This window comes from Lissotriton helveticus, chromosome 12 (assembly GCF_964261635.1).
Source record: "Lissotriton helveticus chromosome 12, aLisHel1.1, whole genome shotgun sequence".
NCBI lineage: Eukaryota > Metazoa > Chordata > Amphibia > Caudata > Salamandridae > Lissotriton > Lissotriton helveticus.
In genome coordinates, this window is record NC_136073.1 from 610,326,618 (window position 1) to 610,353,598 (window position 26,981).

The 26,981-nt window shown below is 44.3% G+C and overlaps 1 protein-coding gene across 1 annotated transcript in view; it reads right to left on the bottom strand.

The window, feature by feature from the left end:
* HASPIN (histone H3 associated protein kinase) overlaps positions 1–26,981 on the bottom strand; it is a 775,218-nt gene that overhangs the window by 414,874 nt on the left and 333,363 nt on the right. The window lies entirely within an intron of this gene.

Here is a 26,981-nt window from a genome sequence, read left to right on the forward strand (position 1 = left end):
CTGTCTTTTCTCCTGCCGAGAAATTCCAGCTCCGGTGTTTCCAGTCACCCTTGCGGGTTGCTGGGAGATCGAGTCCTAAGAGAGATACAAGACCTCCTTCATTCTAGAACCAAGGTACGGAGCTGATTAAAACCTTGAGAGAATTCTTGATTCAGATTCCTTGGCAAAAAAACAACTTAACTTAAACTGCAACTTACTTACTCCTTCCCACGTATTAGGCTTAGGTCAGGTACACCGGGGTAGGCGTATCTTAGAAGCACCAGTTGAGTACGTTAGTCAATGTTTTTATGTATGTATATATTTTATCCGTTTTAAAGTATCATATGGCTAAGAAACCATATCAATGCTTTTACAGTATTATTTCATAATACTACTTTTACTGTACGCACTTTTCTTAATGATAAGTATTGCAATTGTGGCAACTCATTTCTCTTGCATGAGAAAGAAGACTGCTCAATAAATAACAACTTTTATTGAAAACGCCCGTCTCTCTATTTCACTGCACTCCTGGTGAAATTAAGCATGCACGATTAACTGAGTGAAATAGCCGTCAATTGTTTTCACACGACTCTAGAGATATACTCTTTATTCTGAGGGAGCAAAGTTGTCACGTTTATGCGTTTGTCAGAAACGAATCCCTTCCTGTCTAATCAGGAAAGTTAACTCCTTCCTGAACATTTGAGAAAGTTTCTAGTGACCCCTGAGCTAGCTGGCAAACCTAATTAAGTCTAATATAGTCAGTAGAGACCTAGATGACTTCAGTCCTACGTCTAAACTGCTGTTTATATTATTCCAATGCGCAGAGCCTATTGGGAATATAGGAACTACACTACAAGATATTACTATCACCACAACCGTTCTTTAGGGGAAACATTAAAAAATTTGTATCAGACGCGTGTCTAACTTTAGCATCCGGGTTATTACTTAGAGAGGGGAATAATGTAACGGAATATAAGTGACTTTGGTTTTCACATGATCTATGACCTGATATTTATAAGGAAGATTTGAATCTTTGTATTGGCAAAGCAAGGGAAATTACAGGAAATAAAGGTGGAAAGCCTCCATCAAACTTACTAAAAAAATGTCTTTCTTTATGTGCAACTCGAGCTCCTTCTCCAGCTCCAGGGTGAGCGTCTCCAGCCTCCTCTCCGCCTGGCTGGGCCCAGCCTCCATGCACGGGGTCACCTGGTAGGGGAGCTTGAACCTTTGCACGGTAGCAGAGCTCTTGGCGGAGCTATAGCTGAGGTGGCCAGGGCCCCCAAGGCGTACTCCGGGCTGTACTCGCTAGGAGGCTGCTGCTCTGCTCTGACTGGGTAACGAGCCTTGGGTTGGCGAGCATCACCCAGTTCGTGCAGGCTGCCCTCCTCCTGGAACAGCGTGCCCAGTATGGACAGCAGGGACGAGGGGAGCGAGAGCTCCGTGTAAGCACCCATGGACCCCCTGGATCTGCGAGAGCTGATGGAGTTGAGGCTAGAGATGCTGGACCGGGGGCTCTTCTGGCAGCCCGGCATGCCAGGTCCTGCTCTAGCTCCTCCATGGGTCTCCGTTAGCCCAGGACTCCCTGATTCACTCCTGCAGCGGGAGAGTCCAGTGACTCACACCATGCTCACTCGCAGTGTGCAGAAATCACAAGAGTGCGCCAGATACTCTGATCCGCTCAGCAGCTGCGAGGCAGAAAACCAGCCCCGATGGTGATGCTCCACGGGCGGCGGGCACCTTCACCAGCAGCCTTGGTTATGCTCCACCGCTAGCCAACTTCTTCCCTGGCTCCTGCCTGGGTCACATCCCCTTCAGCTCAGCTTGTAGTGTACCAGGGATCCAGAGCCTCCTCTTCTGTTTCCTACGGCGCCTGGATCCGCACGCCCGGCTCACTTGTTCCTGGACACTGAATCTCGTGGAAGCTGGCGCGAGACGCCTCACTTCCGGTCTTAGTGGCAGCTGTAACTCTCCCTACCAACTACTGCTCCACGGAATGATAGGGCCTCCGATGCCACCCACCAGAGCGGTGTGTGTACTTAACAGAAAGGCAAGAGTGCGCTCTAATAAAGTTAAAATACGTAATAAAAAAAATAAATGGTGGTGGTGGGCAGAGAAGTTACAGACTGTGGGAGGGAATGGTGGAGGCAGAGGAACAAAAGGGTTTTAAAGTAAAGGGGCTGATAGCCGTGGAAGGAGAAAAATGACAACATGACCATCAGGAGGAGGGATTAACAAGTCGAAAACAAATGAGAATGCAGTATTTACAATTTAAGCCAATGGAAAAGATGTGTGGAAAGTGGGCGAGCTTCCCCTCACTATACTGTATACTACATGCCTTGCAAAGCGAGCAGTGCATTCGCTGCACGCTAGGCGAGACCTAAAAAGGGAAGGTTTAGGCATGGCAGTTTTGCCAAGTCGACATGGCAGTGTGGAATTACCCACACATACTCTGCAATGGCAGGCCTGAGCCATGGTTAAAGGCCTACTCAAGTGGGTGGCACAATCATTGCTGCAGGCCCACTAGTAGTATTTCATTTAGTGACCCTTATTACATCTATTACCACTTTACTAGGAAGTAAATGAAATATGCCAATTGGGGATGAACCAATATTACCATGTTTAGGGGAGAGAGTGCAAGCACTTTAGCCCTGGTTAGCAGTAGTAAAGTGTGTAGTGTCCTAATAAAAGCCAAACGAGGTAAGACAAGTGGAGGAGGAAGCCATGGATTGTGAAGTGGTCTTCTCCTTAGGGTTGGGCTCAGCTTTCTTCAGGCATGTTTTCAGGTCATTTGTCCACTCTGACACTTTCCCTATTTGGTGCTATGCCTGGATTGTTCCCTGTGTGTTCTTGTTTTTCTTATCAACGTTTTAGGGCCGTCACCTGATTGGTGTTCCATTTTATTCTTGTCATCAGGACATGTTCTTCGGCGCCTGTTGATTTGGAGACCGTTGTAATTTTTTCTCGTTCTTTGATAGGGACATTGAGCTCTACCTGGAGTAATGAGTGATCGCTTGTGTCGTCTGTCTTCATTTCAAAGTCCTCAATTTTGGGGACTAGCTGGTCAGATAGAAATATGTAATCAATTGTGGAGCTGTTCCTAAATGTAGTTCTCATTTGAATGTTTAATACTCAACTGAAGTAAGTTCGTAATCTAGTAAAAAGTTTTAAAAAATTCTTTTGTCTCTAGTTAGGTAATTCCTTTCGGACTGGATTATTCCTAAGTGGTGCCAGTTGAAATCACCCGCAAGCAATTTCACCGGTGACCGATGTGTGCATAGAGTTTCCTGCATTGTTGTAATCATCTGTTGTGTAGCCTTTAGTTTCCATTGGGCTGATGTATTTAAATATACATTAATTATAAGCAAAGAAACACTGTTTTCCTTCCTGCTATTTCCTTCTAATAGCAGTGCTTGTAACATATTTGAGTTGGTGTTTATATTCCTGACAGTTAGTTGTTTTGCATGCTTAACATATGTCGAAATCCCACCTGATGGTCTTCCATAACGGTTGTGTTTGGTTGCAGGTTGGTGTACCGGTTCAATGGCCCAGGTTTCTTGTAGGCATAAGATGTCGCCCTCTAGCAATTTGTTTTTGCTGTCACTTGTTTAAGGGTTTTCTGTAGACCAGCCACATTCCAGGATACAACTTTGAGACTTTGGTGTACTTTGCTGGTGTTTCCCTCTGTTAACGGGTTTGTTCTGGACTTAGCTTTAAAAAAAAACCCGAAGAGTCCACCTTGTACTTTTTTGGCATCAGGTATAGTGAGTAGAATTTCGGAGTGTCACTGTGATTCCCATTGTAATTCTCCCTCCATTGGGTTGTTTGGGGTGCCTCTTCTTTTATAGTTCTATGTGTAGTTTCTTCCCCCTCGGTACCTACAATGATGCTTAGGTTAATATATTTCTGTTCTAGTTTGTTTGAGGTGCCTTTCAATATACTGCGCGGGTGTTGCTTTACTTTCTTTATGTCATTGGCCATGTTTGATATTTCAAGTAAAATTTGCGGGTATTTTTCTTGCTCAGGTGTCAGCGATGTAATGATTTATCCATGTCACTACTGTGTTTTCCTGGTTGGGGTTTTCGTCCCTTGATTCGAAATGAACACTCTCCATATCAGCACTTGTTATGTTCGACAACGAAGGAATGTGTTGTAGGAGCCTTAGTAGATTGCTCCTATTTATGATGTCATGCCTGCCCTTTGATTTATAAGATGGCTGGAAGATGCTTCGACGTGCGTCTCTTCTATCGGCCGGGAATGAATTGTTGAAAGTTGTGTTGCGTGGGGATTTAGTTACATCGAGCATAGTCTCAACTGAAGGCTTAGATGTAGACACTTGTAGTTGGGTATTTCCTTCCCCCATTTTGTTTTTGGGATGTTCTTTTTGTTTTTTATCCAGGCTGAGTGTTGTTGTGTCCTTGAGATCCCTCTTTGCTGACTCTTCTTGCTCGAATTTCTTCTGAGTTTCTCTAATGGCCAGATGTTCAACTTTCTTCTGCTTTTCTCTAATCGCTGGTTCAATTGAACTATTCACCGTCACCTGCTCGTTACCTGATTTTTTGTTTACTTTTGTCTGTTTGGAGAAAATTGGGTATGGTTTTTTATTTAATTGCTGGTCCTGTTTCTGTTTAAATGTTGTTGCTGGTTCGTTTGAGCCATGTGTAGTCTGTCCCCACCTTATCTTTAGTTGTGTTGTCTTCTCAGCTTTTTTTTGTTTCTTTTGGGTTTTTTTCCATACGTCTGGTCATGTTTAATTGTGTTGATTGAGTTGAAGCTCCTTCGTTTTCCTCCAGATTTAAATTTAATATGGTAACTATTGATTGATTGTCCTGGACTGAGTCAGTGACTACGCTTACTTTATTTGGTTAATCTTCTCTGTTGTTTTTCTGAGGACATACTAGAATATTATCGGGCTTATTGTCTTTGATTGCCCTGTTTTTAGGTCCTCAATGAGGGTAGTCAGAACTTCCGGAATAGTTGCCAGTTTGTCAATTGTTGGGCAGCAGGCACATTTCGCGTTTAATGTGGTCGCGTAGGCCTGAGCTCGCTTGATTAAAGAGTTTAGATCAGCCAGTTTTTGGTCAATCCATGAAATTACATTGACCATGATGTTTAGCAGATCGATTTGCACATCCATCTTATTTGAGTGGTAGTTTAGTGCCTCCAAGGTGAGTTAAATGTAAATGTAAATGTCATGGTACTTATAGAGCGCACTGTCACCAGACGGTCACCTTGCGGTGTCACCTATTCGGCTTTCTGGTGCTGATACTCATACCGCTGTGGAACCCCTCCTGGCTTTCCCTGTGAAGTGTCCACTCCTGGGCACCCACGGGGTGAAGCCAAGCATCCTTAGCGCTGTTGGGGCCGGTGTGGAGGCTAAGCAAGCTATTGCCCAGAGTTGCAGCGTGGGGCCCATGATTAGAATAGGCACCGAGGCGAGAATTAACAGGTCCGAGGAAATTGAGCCCGAGACCCACCGAGGCGGGAATCGAACCCTGGTCCCTGGCCAGAACTCTGCATCAGGGTCTGCCGCTCTAACCATTGAGCCACACTCCTCCAGTTGTGATGTTTTGAAGAAGATGTCCCATATTGTCTCTGAGTCGGTTGATGATGCTATTTTAGCTGTTAGTGCTGGCTCGTGGGTGTGAAAGCTATGGTTGATATTTGCTCCTTCAGGCAATTTTATTATTGGAGATGATTTTATGGATTGTGAGGTTGCTTCTGGTGCTTTGATGTTCTGGTCTGCTTCCTCATGGTACGCTTGCTTGGGTGTTTGGTTAAGAATGTTTACCTGGACCTCTATTGGTTGTTGAGCCTTGGTGCTGGTAAAATGTTCTTGTCCTTTTTACCCAAGACCTTTAATGTTCTGATCTCCTTCCTCGTCGTATGCATGCTTTGCGGTTTGGTTAGGAGTTTGGTTAAGAGTTTTTGCTTGGGCCTCTATAGGTTGTTGAGCCTTGGTGCTGGTGCATTGTACTTGCGCTTTTTGCCAGAATTAACTATCAGGCACCTCATGTGGGCATTCTGTCTCGTGCGGCGATTGTTCTCTAGATGTAATTAGTTCCAGATCTGTTATGGACCCCCATGAATTGTCATGACGTTCCATTAGTTCTTGATGTTGCATATGCTTGGTTGGGCCCATAGCAGTTCTTGGGTCTTTTACATTGTCCAGGGCCTTCATATCATATACACTGTTTGTGTCTTTTAGTTGGATGTTCCTAGCATTCTTGTTTGTTGGTGTGATTGGTGGGGGTAGTTGGTTATCTCCCTCTTGTTTGGTGAGAAATATACCTGCTGGGTCTTTTAAGAATTCATTCTTACTTGGTCCATTGTTTGTTCTTATAAAGGGGCGAAAGATTGGCGATATTAGTGTTTGCGCCTTCCCTACTGTTTTTGCTTTGTTGTTGCTTGCCGATATTCCTTGCGCTTTTCTTTTCCTTTTTGTTGCCAGGAAAGGGGCTCGATCTCTTCCAGACCTCATATTTTATTGTGTTGTGTTATGTTATGTTATGTTATGTTATGTTGTGCACACACAGCACGCCAACCTAGGGCTGGGAGCCTTGGAGTCAAAGGGCTGCAGTCCTCGCCTCGCCCATACCTGCGCGCCTCGGCCGGGCGCGCAGGTATGGGCGCCGTGAGCCAAGAACCAAGAGCCAAGAACCGGGGGGGAGCAAGCAGAGATTCAAGCGCTTTAAAAAGTTTTGACAGTTGCACTAAACCTCCGTACTCCACTCAGTGATTCTGCGTAGTCTGCAGCGGTGCCAGAGTAATGTCAGAACAATGGATGCTAAAAATCGTTTCGCTGTTCAATGAATGAGACCTTTATAAGTGGTGGGTGTCCCCCTTTTTGAGCGCCAGATGCAAAACTCAAATGTTTAGGTGGTTTTTGTGTTTTGAATATTGGGCGCCATACAGGACACGGAGCTTGCTATGGTTATTTCTTTTTCAAGTAACACCAGAGGGAGTGGCTTGGGGCTTCACAGATCACATTACAGTTTTATGACCTTTTTTGTGTCAACCCGGTGCCTCCAGTGCCTTCAGTATCAGTGTCTGCCCAGTCCCAGCCCATCCGAAGAAAGAACTACTCTCCCCTTTCTCACCTTCAGCCGCCTAATCCGGACTTGCTGAGCAGCAGACTCCCTCTCTTTTGGTGCTCCGCTTCGCTCGCACTGCTCACTCTGGCCAGCCACGGGGGTCACGTAGCTTTCCTCGCAATAGAGGAGGTGAAGGCTCACCTGCTTTGCCCCCCCTCGCACTGCTCTCACTGTCCCGCACACTGGCGATGTTTGGCATGGGGTCTCCTACTTCTCCGCCTTCCCAAATAGGCTGTATAGCGCAGGGGAAAGTGCAGAAAACGTTGTCCTGCCGAATGCATCGTCCTGAGCCCTGTGGCGGTGTGTGATTGACAGTTAGCTCCCCGCTAGCCCCCCCAATACCAGTGCGTGCTATCCGTGCTATCCGGAGCACCTCTGGGGCCAAAGGGTAGAATCCTCGGTGAGAGGCAGTGCGGCGTCCTCACTCCTGCTCCCCACACCTCGCCTCTCGGTCTCACTCAGTCTCATTCTGCACTCAGCAAACACGAAAGCCTGAACTGGATCACAGCCACAGTGAAATTGCTTCTGAGGACTCATGTGGCTGTTGCAAGTTGAAAAGCCATAGTGATCAGCTACAGTAGGCAGATGCAGTGAGTGGATGATGCAGATGGTGGGGCCACGTACTAAAAAGAAGAGTTGTGCAAAGGAGAAGTAGTTGAACTGAGGTGCTGTGACTAAAAAATGGCCAAGTAGAATTGACACTTTCTGATGACTTATGATGCCTAGCAGGATGTTGGATTTAGGTTAACATGACTGATTAGGGTGACGTTTTTTGGGTGGTGGTGTGGGTCGTCTATGACAGCGTTTCCCAAACTGTGGTCCGCGGACCCCCAGGGGTCCGTGAGACATTCCCAGGGTATCCGCAGGACTAGAGTGCCTGTCGTAGTGAAAAATGAAACGCCCATGCGTCATCACAGCACTCAAGAGCTATGAATGTTGGCGCAGGGGCAGCGAGACCACAACAATACAATCGGGAGGCGAGGGCAGCGAATGGGCAGTGGGCAGTCAAGGGGGCACAGCAGCTGGCGAAACGAGCGGAACAGAAGGCAAAAGGGACACAAAAACAAGGAAAGAACGAGTGGAACAGAGGGCAGAAGAGCACAAAAAACGAGGGGAAAACGAGTGAAACAGAGGGCAGAAAGGCACAAAAAACAAGTGGCACAGAGGGCAGAAGGGCACAAAAAAATCGAATGGAACAGAGGGCAGAAGGGCACAAAAACAAGGGGAAAACTAGTGGAGTGTTTTGGAGTAAGGAGGACAACGGACTTTTTTATCATGAAAGATCGCTAGCAGGTATGCGGGAAAGTCTGAAGAAAATACGAGCGCATAAACACAGTGGAGGTGGGTGAAAAACGGGAGGTTTTTTAGAATAATGAGCTACAAGGGAAGGAAGGTGATAATGTGCGCAGCTTGCAAGCCATGAGCATAAACGCACGAACTGGTAGTTTCATTAAGGGTGAGGAGGGAGAAAACAAGTGCACTCAAGGGAAGGCGCAGCATTGATAGAAGTGTAGCAAGAGAGCATGTGTTTTGGGATGTTAAATATGCCGGTCACCAAAAAGTAAACATTTAGGGATGAGCAATAAGTTATGAGTATGTTTGTATAAACGTGGGAGACATTCATTCAGTTTTAAATGATTAAATGATAGCAAGAGACATAGAACAAACTGCACATGTTAAAATGGATGTTACATTAATACTCATGTATATTGCTATTTACAGTTACCCCTGACGAAGAGCCTGGTTGGCTTGAAATGCATTGGGTTTGAATAAACTGCCTTTTATGAACTTGGCCTTTATCGTGTTTTTGAAGAAGGTTCGGAAGACCCATCTTAAACATAAGAAATTTGGAAAATTGCCTCTTTTCCTTGCGTGTGGATTTGATCAGTGTAATTGAGTACTAAAACGTGGTGAATATACGGACTAAAAAAAGAACAGCATTCAAGAAACGATAAAATGTGAAAAGGTTTTGACTGCGTTCAGCAGGAGTTGGCTGTGACATCGGTTTGGGACCTACTGGTGTTCCATTTAGGATGTGATTACAGAGGGCAGAAGGGCACAAAAAAATCGAATGGAACAGAGGGCAGAAGGGCACAAAAACAAGGGGAAAACGAGTGGAAAAGAGGGCAGAAAGGTACAAAAAACAAGGGAAAAACGAGTGGCACAGACGGCAGAAAGGCACAAAAAAACAAGGGGAAAACGAGTGGAACAGAGGGCAGAAAGGCACAAAAAACGAGGAAAAAATGAGTGGAACAGAAGGCAAGAGGGGCACAAAAACGAAGGAAAAACTAGTGGCACAGAGGGCAGAAGGGCACAAAAAACAAATGGCACAGAAGCAAAATACAGAATGCAGAAATATAGGGGCAGCTAAGAACAGAAGGCAGAACAGGCAGAGAGGCACGGGGGCAGTGAGGGGAACAGAAGGGAAAACCGGGCAGAGACACGGGGCAGCGAGGGGTACAGTAGGAAAGACGGGGGATGACAGACAACAGCAGTCACAGACACAACAATAAAAATACAGGCAATACAATAAAAGCAATAAAACGTTGAAAGGCACATGTGTATAGGTTACCGTTACTTGGCAGGCAGGTAAAAATAGATGCAGCCAGGATCAGCAGTACGATTTTCGTGCTGCTGTCTGATTGCCCACTTTCCACAAGCCCTTGGGTACCACTAAATAATACACTGCTGTATGCATACATGTCCATGCCAATAGACCCAATTCAGGCTCTCTCCCTCTTGAAATGGCCTTTGCTTCAAAAGGAGTTTTTAAAAAGAAATTTAAATTGTACAAATTGCTTGGGGGTCCCCGGCTTCCAGTAGTGATTCAGTGGGGGTCCTCAGGAGTCAAAAGTTTGGGAACCACTGGTCTATGATATTGGTGAGATAAGTGTATTTTCCAGGTTGTACTGGCTGGTGCCAAGATAATTTCCAGTGATGTGGCAAACTCCATAATATGAACTTCTCCCATCCCTTGAAAGGTGGTATTTCACTGGCCTAGGGGGTCTTTTTGCAGGTTTCAAATGTTTCCCATCATTCACCAAATGCACGTGAAATACATACAGTGTGCTATACATATTCCGCACTTCAGAAAAGCAAGGCATCCTATTTATGGTGACAGGGCTAACCTTTAACTGAGGCGAGCCATTGGACATTCTCCTCACAGGGTAACAATTAAAGAGGTTGTTGATCATGAACTACAAATCACAGTCACCATGGCCATTGACCACGTAGCTTGGGAACAGAGTAGCTACATTCACTCGGAATGAGGACATGCTTTGGGTGTGTCCTTGCCATCAGGGCAAACATTTGTTCGTCAACAGTGAAGAAAATGGCGGAGCACCTCCAGTGAAGTTCAATGGAGGAAAACCACAGGAAAACAAAGAGGGCTGGAGAGAAACCACTTTTCAAACCGTATACCTGGGTAAATTTAACTTGAAATCTTTTCTGAACAATTTTGAATCTCCTTAGATTTTCTGATAAGGGAGAAAAGCTCATGCAAGGAGTTTAGCCTCAACCCGCTAATTCAAGCTTGATCCAGCCAAGACCCATTGGAAGGTATTTCGGTAGAGCATGGTTACTCTTCCTCTGAGATATGACTACTGCTGGATCAATTCTAAGGCATCTAGTGTCATGCTCGGCTTTGTAGGTGATAGCACCCCTCTATTTTGAAGTAAATGCCCGCAGCCTACGACCCTCCTCTGCTAGGTTGGTGACAATACCTGGGTTTAAGAAAACCAAAGCAGGAGGAAGATCGTTTGCCGTAGCCGCGGCAAAATTGTGGAATGCCCTTCCGGCTGAGCTTAGATATATCTCCGGTCTCATCCTGTTTAGGAGGAGATTGAAAACACTACTCTTCCCAAAATGTTAGCTTGCCACTGGCTGACTTTGTTGTTATGAGTCTGTCAGCGCAAGGATGCCTTTTCTAGGTGACAGCTGCGCTCTACAAATGTAATAAATAAATAATAAATAAAAATAAAATAATGCCAAACAGGTGCTTAAGTAATTGAGGATATGAAGGTTTTCTGGTCAAGTGACCTGGTCTATATTAGCATACCAGTATGGATAAGTGCCCTCTCAGTGATGGCCAGGAATAAAGAGGTGATGACTGACTCTAGGGACTCGCTTTTCAACCTGTTCTTAAGAGTTCTTTTTACAGTAGCAATTGAGAAAGTCAATAGTCTCCAGATGGGTTCTCTTATTTCTTTATTTCTGCAGCTGTTGAATATGTTGAAACACCTCAATGAAATACCAGAACCTTGAACCCGCAAAGCACAAAGACGTTCTGCAAATTCACAAATGGAGCCACACAATGAGGCAAGAGAAACAATGCTGACTGCTACTCACACAAAGTTAGAAAATGCTATTGAGAAAAGTAATTTCTGAAAGTATGTTGAAAGAAGCAACCCTAAGCAATGGTTCATAAGTAGGCAGTAAAAAGTACAAACCAGGCGGAATCTAGGCAAGCTACTTTTAGTATCATAGCTTGTGGCCTCTTCTACATAGGTTTAATTCAACAAAGGTGGAGCCTTTCCAAGAAGACGTTTGTGTACAAATATCTTAATCAGTGGATTATTTTGCTGCAGCCAATAGGTGCAACAACTTGTGACATAAAGGTCTGTTCTCCGATAGTTTTTGCAGCTGTGCTGTTTGTATCACTATTGTATATAGCAGAACCTATCCCACACTCCTTTATTTATCAAATGCTTATCGGCATACTACATTCTGACGAGGGTCGTGCGTTTAGCTCAAAAGCTTAAAAGGAGGCCATGGCCAGCTTGGGCGTTATATTGCAGTTTTCGAGTCCCTTCCATCCTGAGGAAAAGGCGGTAGTGGAAAGAAAAAACCGTGACATAAAGCAATCTATAACAGATAGGGTATTCGGTTCGGGTGACGGGTGGGTCAGACATCTAAATAGTGTCCAAAGCAATCTTAACAATCTGCCAAGAAGTTCTAGGGGGGGGGGGGGGAATCACTCCATATGAACTATTATTTGGTACTAGAATGCTAATCCAGGACCTTGATTGTCAAACTTCAGTGGTGGAATAGAAACCCTTTGATATCAAAGACCGTTTGGCTGTTTTACAGGACTTAAATGAAACAAGAAGAAGTCTGAGTAACTCAACACAAAAGCCGACGACCACTGAAGAAAAAACACCTGTCGCAGCAAGACCAGTCTGGATTCCAAAGATTGGGGATCTAGTCAGGGAAAAGATCGCGGTAAAGAAGGAATTTGGGCCTTCTTACAGAAAACCAGTACCTGTCTTAGCAATTCTTGAAACAAGATCAGTGTTACTACCGCCGCTTGCTGGAAAAAGGGAGAACAGAACAGTATCAATTGACCTGGTAAAACCACATCATGTGGCCGATAATAAGTAGTAGGCCCAGTGGACTCCCAAGAAGTAGCAGACGACCAAATCTAGCAACTATTCAAGAGGTTCAAACTGAAAGACTTATCACCTTTGATAAACCTGCAGTGAGAAAAGAAGGACTTTGCAATACAGCCATGGAACTCGTCCTTCTTGATACCCAAATATCAGTTTGTCAAGAAACTCTTGTCTACAATAATGTAGCATCTGACTATACAAACATGTCGAAGGAGGAAGCTACTCCAGTGATCTAAAAAAATCCGGATGGCATACCAACTATTGACAGAACTGCTTCTGGCTATTTTATCAACTTCGATGACTTTTCTGAGGATCCCAGTGAACCGGAGACAACGCCAGTAAATAAAACTTTTAAAGAAAAAATAACAGAACTCTTTCATCAACTTGAAAAAACGTATCTGGTTTCACCATGGGTTGCATTTTGGATAGTGTTAGGTGTACTTTTTCTCCTACTATGGCTCATTCTTGTTTTAAGTCTGGGAAAAATAATAGATGGAATATATATTACAATAGACACAGCAAGTCAGAACATCAACTTACGGCTGCAACCTTACAAATCATCTCATCGTGAACGAAGAGACCTGTCATCAGTGAACATCACAGCCGTTCCTATACCTGGTGGTATAACATGGGACACAACTGATTATGCGCGTATTAAGAGAGAGAGAGGACTAGAAAGCTAGTGTAGTGAAGGTTAAAAGGAGTGTAGCTACCGGAGTACGAGGACGGTGCAACAGGTACAAGGCAGGCTCTGACCAGAAAAGCTGGTCAACCCCTTACCGCTTCACTCCTGGAAGCATTGGCTGTAAAATCTAAGCGCATATATGAGAAGGGAATCCCCCCTCTCACACTTAGAGAAACACCTTAGTGAGTGTAACACATAGCCTGGATTACACTTCTTTTTAACCTGCACTACACTCTATTTTAAAAAGGTCCTGAGGAAAGCCAGATTTAGTTTAAGGCACTGGCTGAAACATGTCGACCAACTGATGGATGTAGGAGGTAGTAACTCGCCTCCCTTAAACATCCCCAAGCCTTATTCTAACCGCTGACGGGGGCCCAGTTATTAAAATGTAATTTACCCTCGGGTACTGGGACCCTCGCCAAGCCGTTTTAACTCACACTTCATTTTACACCTCACACTGCACTCTCAGTAAAATACCAGCTCCGCTGTAATCAGGCGTCGCAGCACACCCGGGACACATTAGGTGTCACTGGGTGGGCCCGATGATGAAGCATGCCACCAACCAGGTTGGTGGGTGAGGGCTTCATGAACTCACCAAAAAGGTGCCCATGAAAAATCTAATCAGAGTCCTAACAATATTGGTCATATTTAAGCTAGTCTCTTTTGATAACACACACAACTGATTATGACATTTATGGCCCGGTGGAATTGTTAAAGATTCCACACCAGTTCAAGGTTTCTTTTAGTGACTTTGTCTCACCCAGCACATTTTTTGATGAATGGGATTTTGAATCTGTTAATAATATGATGTCAGACTTAGAAATGTCAGCAAAATTTAAAAAACATGAACATCTAGAAGGTTCAACAAGTTATGAAGAAATGTATTGTTATAATCATTTTGGTCACCATTATTTACACAAATCGGTAAATCCAAGAAATGTTTTCCTTTATAATCAATGGGAACATTGTCCGACGCCGCCAAAGGGCAGCTCAAAAATATTTTATGAAAAGTTTCCATACTTCTTAGGTTTTAACGTTGCAAATCCAGAAACGTTTTATTTCAAAAATGTGAATAAGACAGGAATGAAAACAATGTTGACCAACACTAAAATGTATTCTGCAAACTTTTATGCTCAGCTGGCTACATTAGGTTTTAACTTTTGGAAAGATAACATTGAGACAAAAACTGTCTGGGCACAAAAGAATGGCAGGTGCAGGGTTTAGAAGCCTTGTTCAGAGCCTGCATTATACCAGAACAAATTATATTTTTGAATGGCACAGTTCAACAACCGTCATGTCTTGGCTTAGCTAAGATAAAAGATTTAAATAAACCGTCCATACCTAAGGCCACACCTGACAGTAATGACACTGCAGATGAGGAGGTAGATGTAAAACAGATTTTAAAACACAACAGAACCGATCCTGATTGGAAACCATGGTTAATCTTGCCCGTAGACACGAATAACTGTCCAGATAGATTCATGAACAAAACAAAAGGGTTCAAAATGAACAGGCCAGATCCAAGGTACTCCCTGAGACAACATCCAGGGATAGTCACCACATACAGTGTAGGAAAACTATGCCTTGATTGGCTACAGAAATCCACACTTCCAGAAATTGAACAACACTTGACTTTAATTAAAGAAGACGTTGACTAACTAGACTTCTTACTTGGGCCTCGTAAACTACGCCAAAAACGTTTCATACACGCCAGTATATACGCTGCGTACAACAAAGCTTGGAAAATAACACAAGTGGAAACTGCAGAAAAAATACGAGAAATTGATCTATTTATTTAGAGAAATCACTCTCTGTAGTAGACAATGGGTTAACGACTCTGTCCTCCAGAATGTATTCTTTGGACAGCATTGTATCATCTGCCATTGACATAATAGAGCAGGACTTGCTAATGCTACAACATGGCCAGTCTCAATTACGTTCTATAATGCTGCTAGGCTGGACGTTACAAAATCTCCATTCAGTCTACGTGCCATGACGTCTAATCAATACTACGTCATTGTTAACTGTCTTTAACCTTACAGATAAACAAATCTCTTTGGCACAAAGAGGAACAGAATATACGGTGCTGAGCATTGAAAAACTGGAAAGATTACCATTAACTGTTTCTGAGAAGCATGTCGTTGAATGGATAATACATGGCACCATCTCGATACCAGTGACGATTTTCCAATTTCAGTATTGTCTACAGCCTATACCAGCAGGCCTGTATTAAAGGTTGGGTAAAGGATACATTAAGTCAACCTGGACTTTACCATACACACACACAGATGTTGGAGTGGGGGAAGGAGGTATTTCTTAGTACAAAAAATTGTAAAAACTCACTAAGGGGTACACTTTTATGTGAAGGTATTAATTTACATGGAGCCTGCGAAGGTTCTTTATATAACCTTACTTGCCACATGCACGGTACGCCAGCGGCCATGATAGAACCAATTTTCAGGCAGCTTTCCAATGGGAGCTACGTTATGCTCAATGATCACAGCTGTTGTGGCATGTTGCCAGGGAAAGCCCATCTGGTTAGTGTGTCAGCCTGGGTCACTTGTTGTATGCAAGTATTGTATCCAAAGAGTAATACAGACAGGGAGACGGTGTTATGGCCTTCACTGAATGGCTTTTCTATACGAATTGATATGCATTATTATCAACAAACTGCCCAGTACATTTCGCAGAAATGTTAGGTCAAATCTTAAACATGTCTGATACCAGCGGCATTGCACATGCATTTAAGACAATTTTTTCAGGACTGTTAGCACCGTATGAAGTAGTCCTCGTCATTTTTCCAAATTTCGTGCACTCCGTGTTCGGCGGCTTGCCTCTCATTTTGGGATTCGTAGCAGGAATTCTATTTTTGTTCCTTCTGCTCCGATATGGCAAGTCCAGTCACCAACGATACCTAGACTACCATGGAACAAGCCCTCCTAGCCATGCGGTATCGTGAAAGAATTACACAGATTCTTGGCTTGGCCCGTTTAAGAGATCTGAATACCACTTGGTTCCTTTCATTCAGACCAATCTGGCAAGATTGCATCTTACCTGTTCTGAGATGCCTGCTTTGCGGAGAAGAATGCGTGTTGGACATCGGTCTTACACTTCCGTCAGTACTGCCATTGGACGTTGACGCCTTGCTCGGTCCGGTAACAACTCATGCATCGTGTTGCCCCCAACGGCTGCCAATCCTGATGACGGCATTCATTGAGATCTCACCAGCGAATCCAGCTATTGGTGAGGTACGTGGAACAGGCACACAGGTACCATCTACATCGAACATTGCTAATGCGACTGATGCTGACGGCGATGCTTCACAACTATGCACATTTGATCTACTTGATGAAGTAGTTCCACTTTCACCAACTGTGGTAGACGGTTTCTTTGCCAGTTTAGATGATTTGATGTTTTCTCCTGACACCAAGAATAACTTTTGAAAGTGCATACAGCGTTCCATGAACTCTGAAATTCGGCCTTCGGTTTTTCAAAACAAACCCTCTAACTTGGGAACTGTATGTTTCGGCAATCTACATTAGAATTTATTTTTTCCCTTTTTCAGAATAGAACTTTTTCTCTTGGCACAAAGTAATTTGCTTAAAGTAGAACTATTCTTAGAGAACAAGAGATTCATTTGATACTTCCTATTGACAAATATTTGGCCTTATCTCATGAAAACGATAACAGTTTATATATCATGTTATGGAATGGTTTCAACCTTTTTTCTTCTGTAAATTAAGAGAAATTTCATAAATGTAATTTCATGTTTTCATTTAGATAGCATTTTTTGTAAGATGCGTGCAAGAAAAATACTCGTGTATGTGTATAAACCATGTTTAATGCATTTCATGTATTTTGGGTGGGATTATTAACACATGCTTTAGTTATGTTTTTTATGCTTATAGATTTAGTAATATTAGACATAATACGTGGAGTGGGTGTTGTATTGCGTTTTAGGACCCTAGTGTAATTTTCACGATGCATGCCCTTATATAGGTATAAAATACTGTATCCTAATATAGGCATAGAAATCAGAACCATATTAAGACATAGCTCAAGTAGTGGCTACTTCCACTAGTTCCGGAAATCTACACTTGGAAAAACCCGCGTTCAGCAGTCAGGGACTTCCCCCTGCATGAATATTAATTTATCCAAGAAATCATGGAGTTTTCAGAGAATCAAGTCTCTAATGACGTTATTATGTCCAATCTTACCTCAAACTCGGCACCTTCAAGGTATACATATGCCCACACTTGTCCAGACAAACACACGGTGGTTTGGAGCAGTTGGACTATCTACTTGCCCGACGCGCCCTGCTGCTGCAAGTGCCGAAGGAAGCCGACCCTCCAGCTGACGCACTGAGAGACGCTGTACTTTCTCCAGCCGAGAAATCCAGCTCCAGTGTTTCCTGGCTACCCTTGCGGGTTGCTGGGAAATCGAGTCCTGAGAGAGAGATACAAGACCTCCTACATTCTAAAACCAAGGTACGGAGCTGATTAGACCCTAAGAGAATTCTTGGAATACATTCTTGGCAAAAGAATACTAAACTTAAGCTACACCTCACTTACTTCTTCCTTTGTACTAGACATAGGTTAGGTACACCGGGGTAGGCATATTTTAGAAGCACCAGTTGAGTACTTTTAGTCATTTATCACTATGTATTTTATGCATTTTAGGTATTCTATGGCTTAGAAACCATGTCATGCTATTACAATATTATTTTGTAATACTCTTTTTACTGTCCGCACTTTATTCCATGCTAAGTTTTGCGATTGTAGCAGTTCATTTCTTATGCTTGAGAAAGAAGACAGTTCAATAAAAACCCTTTTATTGAAAACGCCCGTCTCTCTGTTTCTCTGCACCTCTTGTGAAACAAAGCATGCACGATTGACTGAGTCAAATAACTATCTATTGTTTCCGCGACCCTAGAGATTGACTTCTTATTCTTGGGAGACAAAGTTGTCATGTTTTAAGCGGTTGTCGGAAACTAATCCCTTCTTGTTCGTTCGAGAAAGTTTCTAGTGACCTCTGAGCTAGCTGGCACACACACACACAACTAAGTTTAGTATATTCCGTAGAGACCTAGTTGACTTCAGTTCTACGTCTAAACTACAGGATACACTATTCCAATGCGCAGAGCCTATTGGGAATATAGGAACTACACTACAGTAGGTGCTGTTTAGCTTAAGTTTAGTTTTACCAAAAATTTGCCAAAGGTTTCTCTAGGTTTTAATCAGCTCCATACCTTAAAATGAGAGTGGATGGTATCTCTCTCTCGGGACTCGATTTCCCAACACCCCGCAAGGGGAGTCAGAAACCCTAGAGCTGGAGTCTCAGCAGGAGGATGACAGCTTCTGGTCAGTGCGTCAGCTGGAGAATTGGCTTCCTTCGGCACTTGCTGTAGCGAGCTGCGTCGTGCAAGTAGGTAGTCGAACTGCACCGAACCACCCAGTGCTTTGCCATAGCAAGTGAAGGTATATTTATACCTTAAAGGTGTTTAGGAATGGCAGTATTGACGTAAAGTCGGGCATATGAACGTCATGAATGAACCCCTAAGGAATAGATGTTCATTCATAATAAATGAGTTCTTGGAGAAATCAATATCCTAGCAAGTGGAAGTCCCTAACAGCTTAATTGTCTGGTTTTCCAAGAAATCGTTGTGACGTAGATGAACGGATGGAAGTAGCCATGCCTGTATTTAGGTAGCATGGGCTATGCCTAAATAAGGACTGGATTTCTATGGCTCTATAAGGGCAATCTGAATTGAACCTATATAAGGGCATGAATCGGGAAAATCCATACAGAATCTAAATCGACATACAACACCCGCTACACTTTCTTATGTACGACATTACTATGTTCTAAACATGTTAAACATATCTAAATCATATCTATACATGAAGTGCTAAAAGCATGTTTCGAATACATTGTTTAAATAATGCATTCAAACTATTGCATTGGTGTTGTACACATTAAAGCAAGTATTCATTCTAAGCACATGTTGACATTTTTCAAATGCTCACTGAATGAATGAATCACGAAAATATACATGTATGAAATGGCTCATTAGATACAGAAGAGAAAAGCGCTGAAACCATTTCATGTCAGACTACATAAAACTGTTTGTTTGTGGACAAGGTCAAATATTGTCTCTGGAAGTATTTCAAATAATTCTTGTTCTCTAGGACTAGTTCTACTATAAGCAGAGTACTTGTGCCAAAAAATGAAAAAAACAAATTTGGAGAAAAAAAACTTAATCATAGGAAAAAGAGTTCCAAAGTTAGAAGCTGGTTTTGAAAAAGTCTCAGAACACTGTGTGTCAAAATTAAAAGTCAGTGTTAGGGCTTGGAGAAAACATTAAATCTTCTATGTCTGTCTACAAAAATTTGTCTACCATTGTAGGTGAAAGTTGGATTACCTCATTTAGAAGATTAACCGCACACAGATGTGAAGCATCGCCGTCAGCAATGGTCGCATTAGGTATGTTCGAACTGGATTGTACCTGCGCCCCTTTTTCCTCTCGTACCTCAGCAGTTGCAATTTGCGTCTGTGAGATCTCAATGAATGCGGTCATCAGAATTGGTAGCCGCTGGGGACAACACAGAGCATGGGCCATTACCGGTTCAAGCAAAGTATCAACATCTGTTGGCATGACTGATGGGAGTGTGAGACATGTTTCTAACACGCATTCCTCTCTGCATAGCAGGCAGCGTAGAACAGGTAAGATGCAATCTTGCCAAATTTGTCTAAATGACAGAAACCATGTGGTATTTATTTCTCAGACTAGGTAGTCCCAAAATTTGGACGATGCGCTCACGACACTTCATCGCCAGTAGTTTGCTCCATGGAGAACTGGGTGTCACTGGTGAATTGGCTTGCCATATCGCAGCAGTAGGAGCAAAAATAGTATCCCTGCAACGAGTACCAAAAGGAGGGGCAGTCAGCCAAACACAGAGTGCACAAAGTTTGCAAATATTCCTAGGACTGCTTGAAAAGGTGCTAATAGTTCAGAAAATACGGTCTTAAATACATGTACAAAACTGCTCGTATCGGACATGTTTAAGATACGACTTCACATTTCTGAGAAATGTATAGGGCAGTTTGTAGCCAAAAGGGCATGTATCTCGCCAGAAGTCCTTGCGACTTGTAGATCATAGGTTTTTTTGGCCGAGGTCAGTGGCACTTTTCTTTTTACAAAAGAATGGCTTTCATTCTGCTTAGAGTATCAATTTGTATAGAAGAGATGTTCAGTGTAGGCCACAAAGGCGACTCCCTGTCTGTCTTCATTTTTGGAAACAATACTTGCATACAACAAGTGACCCAGGATGACACGGTTACTAGACATGGTATACCTGGCAACATGCCACAGCAGCTGTGATCGTTCAACATGAGGTAACTTCCATTTGAAAGTTGTCCAAAAATTGGATCAATTACCGCAGCTGGTGAACCTTGCAGGTGGCAGGATAAATTGTTAGAGGAACCATTGCAGGCAAGTTTATACCCTGACATTTGCCACACTAGCTTGGGACTCCTGAGGCGGAAGCCGGGAGCCTTTGGTTTTTAAATATTTTGTGTTCTTGCCTTATTTGCTTTTTAATTCGCATGCACACTCTTGACACTACACGTGTTGTTGTAACCTACCTCACTCCGTCGACTAGGTACTGAGCAGGGACGCTGGGAACACTCGGGACCGCCGCCATAAACCGCCGCCATCTTAGAGGTAGCGGAGCGGGCAGCGTGCTAGTTGTCTGACACAGGGAGGCTTAAAATGGTTCCCTCAGAGAGGACGCGCAGCGGGCTCGCCAAAGGCCAGCCCTTCTGCGCCCGTCCGCGCCTGTACGTTTCCTCTCGCCAAGACCCCTGGGCGGAAGCTATGCTACGATAGGGAGGAACTCTTGGCACTGAATTTAGGGACTAGTGTATGTGGTGAACCTCCGATTAACGTGGGGGGCTACACAGCTGAAATATTCAGCGTGTAGCTTAGGCATTCCTGCCCCTGACCCCTCCCGGCAAGCAGTGGATAGGCAATCACAGGCCCTGCTAAAAATACTTCAATAGAATGTGAGGTCACAAGTTAAACATTACCTGCAAGTTTATGACCTTGTTTCAGAGGAAAGTCCTGACTTATTTTTTTATATGCGAGACTTGGTTGAGGGAGGACATGACAACAGAACCTAATCTCGCTCTCCCCTCGGACTATTCCATTTACACTATAAATAGGGACTCCAGGGGGGGGCATTGGTGTAATCTTTAAATCCCGCTATTCCTGCTCGCTCATTAAGGAAGACATTGAGGGTTGTGAATGTGCTCGCTTTAGGGTGTCTATAAGCCCGCACTTGACCCTCTCGGGACATTTGGTCTACCGCCCTCCAGGGCCGGCTACTAAATTTATAGATGCTTTCCTGGAGATTGTTAGTACGCTTGTGGTGGGATCTGCCAATTTTAGTATTTTTGGAGATCTTAATCTCCATTTTGATCTTACACATGATAGTGCTATCTGCAGTCTACTAGCTGGCTTGGACGCTCTACAGCTGGTCCACGCAGTGTCAGGCCCCATGGATGTAGCTGGTCATCTGCTAGACCCTATTTTTTCCAACATACAATCCATGAAGGTCGAAGTGCCTAACCCCATGGGCTGGACCGATCATTCCTTGGTAGAGTTGTCGGTACCGGTCACAGAGCCTTTTAATTTAGATACAGGCAAACCGGTCTTTAGACGTCCATGGCGTAAGCTGAGGCTAGAAGACCTTCATGCCTTCCTCACTGCCAACCCCATGGGAGACTTGTCGGATCCCGAGGTGGACTATAATTCGTTTTGCAACTGGATTACAAAGGGTTTAGACACTTTCATTCCTGCAAGATGGGTCAAGGGGCGCACTTCTAACACCAGTCCCTGGTACAATGACTCACTGATTGCTCTTAGGAAAGCATGCAAAACAGCTGAACGAGACTGGACTATGAATATGAGAAAAAAACTACGCTATCTTGCTAAAATTAAGCTCTATCATAGATCTATTTGTACTGCTCGTGCAGCTTTTTATGCAAATGAAATAAGGTCAAGTCCCAACCCGGCGAAATGCATTTTTAAGATCTTTAAAGATCTCAGGACTAAGAAAGCGACTATGCCTGTTCTAGTGTCTGAGCAGCAGCGTGATGAGCTTGCGACATTCTATGTGGAAAAAGTACGAACCATCTATCAATCTTTTCCACACGTTCCTTTGTATTCCGTCTCCTCGTCTTTTTTTGATGGGACTCGTCTGATGTTATCTGCAATTCCGAACATCTCCGAGGAGGAGTTCACCAGACTGAGTGGAAGAATTAAAACTGGTCACCCTCTGATCCTCGGAGGCCTTCTCAATTTAGTGAGTCGCTCCCGATTTTTCGGGAGCCGCTTTGTCAAATACTTAACTCGTCCTTTGCTACCGCTACTGTTCCGGTTTCATGGAAACAGGCATGGGTGTCACCCATTCTTAAGAAGCCCACGTTAGACACCTCTAAACCCGAGAATTTTAGACTTACATCTCTTCTCCCTTGGGTGGCCAAGATTGCAGAAGCGCATGTCAATAATGTGCTGACTCAATTCTTGAGCTCCAATAAGATCCTGGACCCATCGCAGAATGGTTTTCGACCGGGCCATAGTACGGAAACGGCTCTTTTGGCTACAACTGAACATCTCTGGTCCATTCTTGATGTTAGATCTCAGAACCGCCTTTGATATGGGGTCACATGGCATCCTTCTTCTGCGATTAGCGGCAGCGGGGGTCACTGGGTCGGCCTTGGAATAGTTCAGATCTTTTGTTTAACCTCTATGTCCAGCCTCTGGCTGCTGTTGCTAAACAGTGGTACCTTACTATGGTCTCATACGCAGACGACACGCAGCTTGTTGTTAGCTTAGCTGAGGGGCCCGCTACAACGGCCACCAGATTTAGAGATGGGATGGCGGCGGTAGCCCAATGGATGGCCACCAATTGTTTGCAATTAAATGCAAACAAAACTGAGATTTTGTTGTTTGGAAAAAATGCTACACTGTGGAGTGAGCATTGGTGGCCGTCGGCCCTAGGAGACATGCCTACGCCCAAGACGGTGGTTAAAAATCTTGGTGTCTGGATGGATTCTACTTCTTAGTTTCCAGACCCACACAAAGAAAGTAGCCGCCACCTGTGTCGGTCTGCTACGAGGTCTTAAACCTCTTCTGAAATGTTTTGATCCATCAGTACGACAGCTAATCGTACAGGCAACTATATTATCGCGCTTGGACTATGCGAGTTCCCTTCTTTTAGGGGCTAATAAAGCGGAGATACTTCGGCTGCAACTTGTTCAAAACTCTGCAGCTAGAATGTTGATGGGTCTTCCGCACTCTTGTCCTGTGGGTGCCACCATTCGAGGGCTGCACTGGCTTCCTATGGAGAAGCGTATTCATTTTAAATCACTATGTCTATCCTTCAAGATCCTGAAAACTGCCAGCCCTGAGATACTGAGCGAACTTCTGATTCCTTATGTCCCCCCCTCGCCAGCTTCGCTCGTTGGGGCAACACTTGGTTGTTGTCCCTCGGGTCAAACTATGCCGTGTAGGTGGGCGTTCGTTCCACTGTCTGGCCGCTAGGATATGGAGCTCGCCGCCTGTACAAATTCGGGGTTTGGACTGCTTGCTCGCCTTGACCTGCTGTGTGTGTTTTTCGATCTCTTGCAGCGCCGGTACGCCCCTTTGCTGGGGCAGCTGTGCACTGTAGAAAACTGTTTAACATAACATAACAAAGGAGAGAACCACTTAGTGCGTTTGTACAGTTTTTAGCGCTAAGAAACAGTTCACACCCCCCACTCCAACATCTGTGTGTGTACGGTAATTCCTAGGATGTCTTGATGTATTCTTTACCCAACCTTTCATATGTGCCTGCTGGTATGTGTTTTAGGCAATACTGAAAATGGAAAATTGTACCAGGCAGAGTGATTGTTCCATGTATTATCCATTAGTAGCTGACTTCTCTGCTACCGTAAACTGCAATCTTTCCAGTTTTTCAATGCTCAGCACCGTATAGTCTGCTCCCCTTTATGCCAACTTAATCTGTTTATCAGTGAGATTGAATTCTGAAAACAGTGACGTAGTATTGATTAAACGACAAGGCACATAGCCTGAATGAAGGTTTTTGTAATGTCCAGCCTAATAGCATAATGGAACGTAGTTGCGACCATGTTGCAACATGACCAAGTCCTGTTCCATGATGTCTATGGCAGTAGACACTATGCTGTCCAATAAATATATCCTGGATGACAGAGTGGTTAACCCATTGTCAACCACAGAGAGAGTTTTCTCTAAATGAATACAATCAATTTCTCGTATTCTTTCTGCAGTCTCTGCTTGCGTAATCTTCCATGCTTTATTATGTTATGTTATGTTATATGGTCTTCTATAGCGCACGGCTGCCCCAGCAAAGGGGCATCCCGGCGCTTTTCCAAAAAGGAAGAGAGTACGTCACAACAGATGGAACAGTGGTAATCACATAATGTAACAGTCTAGCAGAAGAGATGGGTTTTACTGGCCTTTCTGAATGGCAAAAGATCAGTTATTCCACGAATCCGGACATTCCAAAGCTTAGCCGCAAGTTACCGGAAGGAGCGGCCTCCCATCCGGGATTGTTTAATACGGGGGACCACTGCTAGGTTCTGGCCCTCAGAGCGGAGAGTGCGTCGAGGCATGTATGCGGTCAAGAGAGGGCATAACATGGGTGGGGAGGTGGTTTTCAGAATTCTGAATGCGAGGCACAAGGTCTTAAAATGAATCCTCTTCTCCACCGAGAGCCAGTGGAGTTTGGTAAGTGTATTTGCCACCGAGTGATGACGGGGAGACCTGTCAAGGCTCTCACTGCAGTATTCTGAACTCGTTGCAGCCTTGCTTTCTCAGCCTGGTTAGCCCCTAAGAGTAGGGAATTCGCATAATCCAGCCGCGAAAGGATTGCAGACTGTATCACGAGCTGGCGCGTCTGGGGATCGAAAAACTTTAGGATCTGCTTAAGGTTCCGAAGGATCCCGAAGCACGAGGCAGCAACCTTTTTAGCATGGTGGGTGAAGTTGAGAAAGGAGTCAATCCAAACTCAAAGGTTTTTCACCTGGCTTTTAGGCTCAGGGAGCTTACCAAGAGTCTCAGGCCACCATTTGTCTCCCCAAGCCGCCACCTCTTTACCTACAAGTAAGACCTCGGTCTTGCCCGCGTTTTGTTGTAGGTAGTTAGCTGTCATCCAGCTAGTTATGGCTGTAAGGCCCTGTTTGAAATTTTGTGCACTCAGTCCAGCTTCGTCTCTCAAGGTCACCACTAACTGAGTATCGTCAGTGTACGATACTAACGATAGTCCCCATCTCCTGGCTATCTCAGCCAGTGGTAGGACGTGTATGTTAAATAATGTTGGACTGAGTGCAGATCCCTGGGGCACTCCCTGTTTGATCTACTGTTATTTAGAGAGGAACGGAGGAGTGGAAACCCGGAATGACCTTCCAGACAGAAATGCCTTAAACCAGTCCAGGGCCTGTCCCGATATTCCTACCTCCTCTAGCCGAAGTAACAGCACCTCGTGTGAGACCGTATCGAAGGCAGAACTGAGATCTAATAATATCTGTGCTGCCGTCTTGCCGGAGTCCTAAATGGTCCGGAGGTGTTCAGTCACACTCAAGAGTGTCATTTCGGTGTTGTGGCCCGCACGGAAGCCATGCTGGGATGCTTCCAGAGTGGTATTGGACGTAAGGAATTTCTTCAGAATGGTATTGACATGGGACTCGGCCACCTTAGCTGGCCAGGGGAGCAGCGAGATAGGCCGATAGTTCTCGGGCGGCGTGGGGTCTAACGTTGTTTTTTTTATAATTGGAGAAACCCAAGCCTACTTCCATCTAATGGGTATGATGGCAGTGGTGAACGAGGAATTTATGATGTCTCGGAGGGGGTTGAGAACCGTCCGTCAAATCAGCTGCTCTAAATTGCGGGTGTTTTAGTGGGTCTGCAGGTGAGCCTGATTTGACTTTTTCACAAAGTTTAGGAAAATCCTCTTGGCTCATCACAGGTATGTTAGTGAGTTTAGAGTTAATCTTAGTGGTAGAAGCATTGAAACAAAGGGTGGTTGGGAAGGAATTATAAATTTTCTGAATTTTATCAATAAAGAAGGATGCCAAGTTCTCACAGTGTGTAGGAGAGGTATGTGACTCCGCGACAGCTTTTTTTACGCTGAGATCTTTTAATATTTTAAAAATGGTTTTGGAGGGATTCTGACTAATCCCAATTTCATTAGCGTAGTATGCCGCTCGCGTCCTACAAATGTTTCTGTGGTAGTTTTTTTGTGACTGGACATATTGGGCCTTAAGTGCAGAGTCATAGGTCTTTCTTCATTTTCGCTCTGCGACTTTACATTCTTTCCTGAGGGAAGTGAGCGCTGCATTGTACCAAGGACTAGATTCCTGGGAACGTGCCCTAATCCAGGCCGCCGGAATAAAAAGTATCCAGAGCCTGGGCGATCCAGTTACAGAAATCCTCATAATTCAGGTCAGGGTTTTTGTTAACTTTCGTGGGATTAGTTTTAAGTAGTGCGTGAAATTCTTCGAGATGGAGTTTCCTCCCAGGGCGTTTCAGCGCTCGTTGGACATACCTCGTGTTGGATGCAACGCAAATAGTTAGTGTCATGATCACTAATAAGTGGTCCGTCCAAGTCATAGGAATGGGAGCTCCCACAGCTACTCCTTCTAAGTTAGAAAAAATGGGGTCTAGGAGGTGTCCACCTCTATGAGTAGGGCCACTGACCAGCTTGCAAAGTTGGAACGCGGCAAGGTCAGCTAGCAGATTGCTGAGCTTTTTGTCCG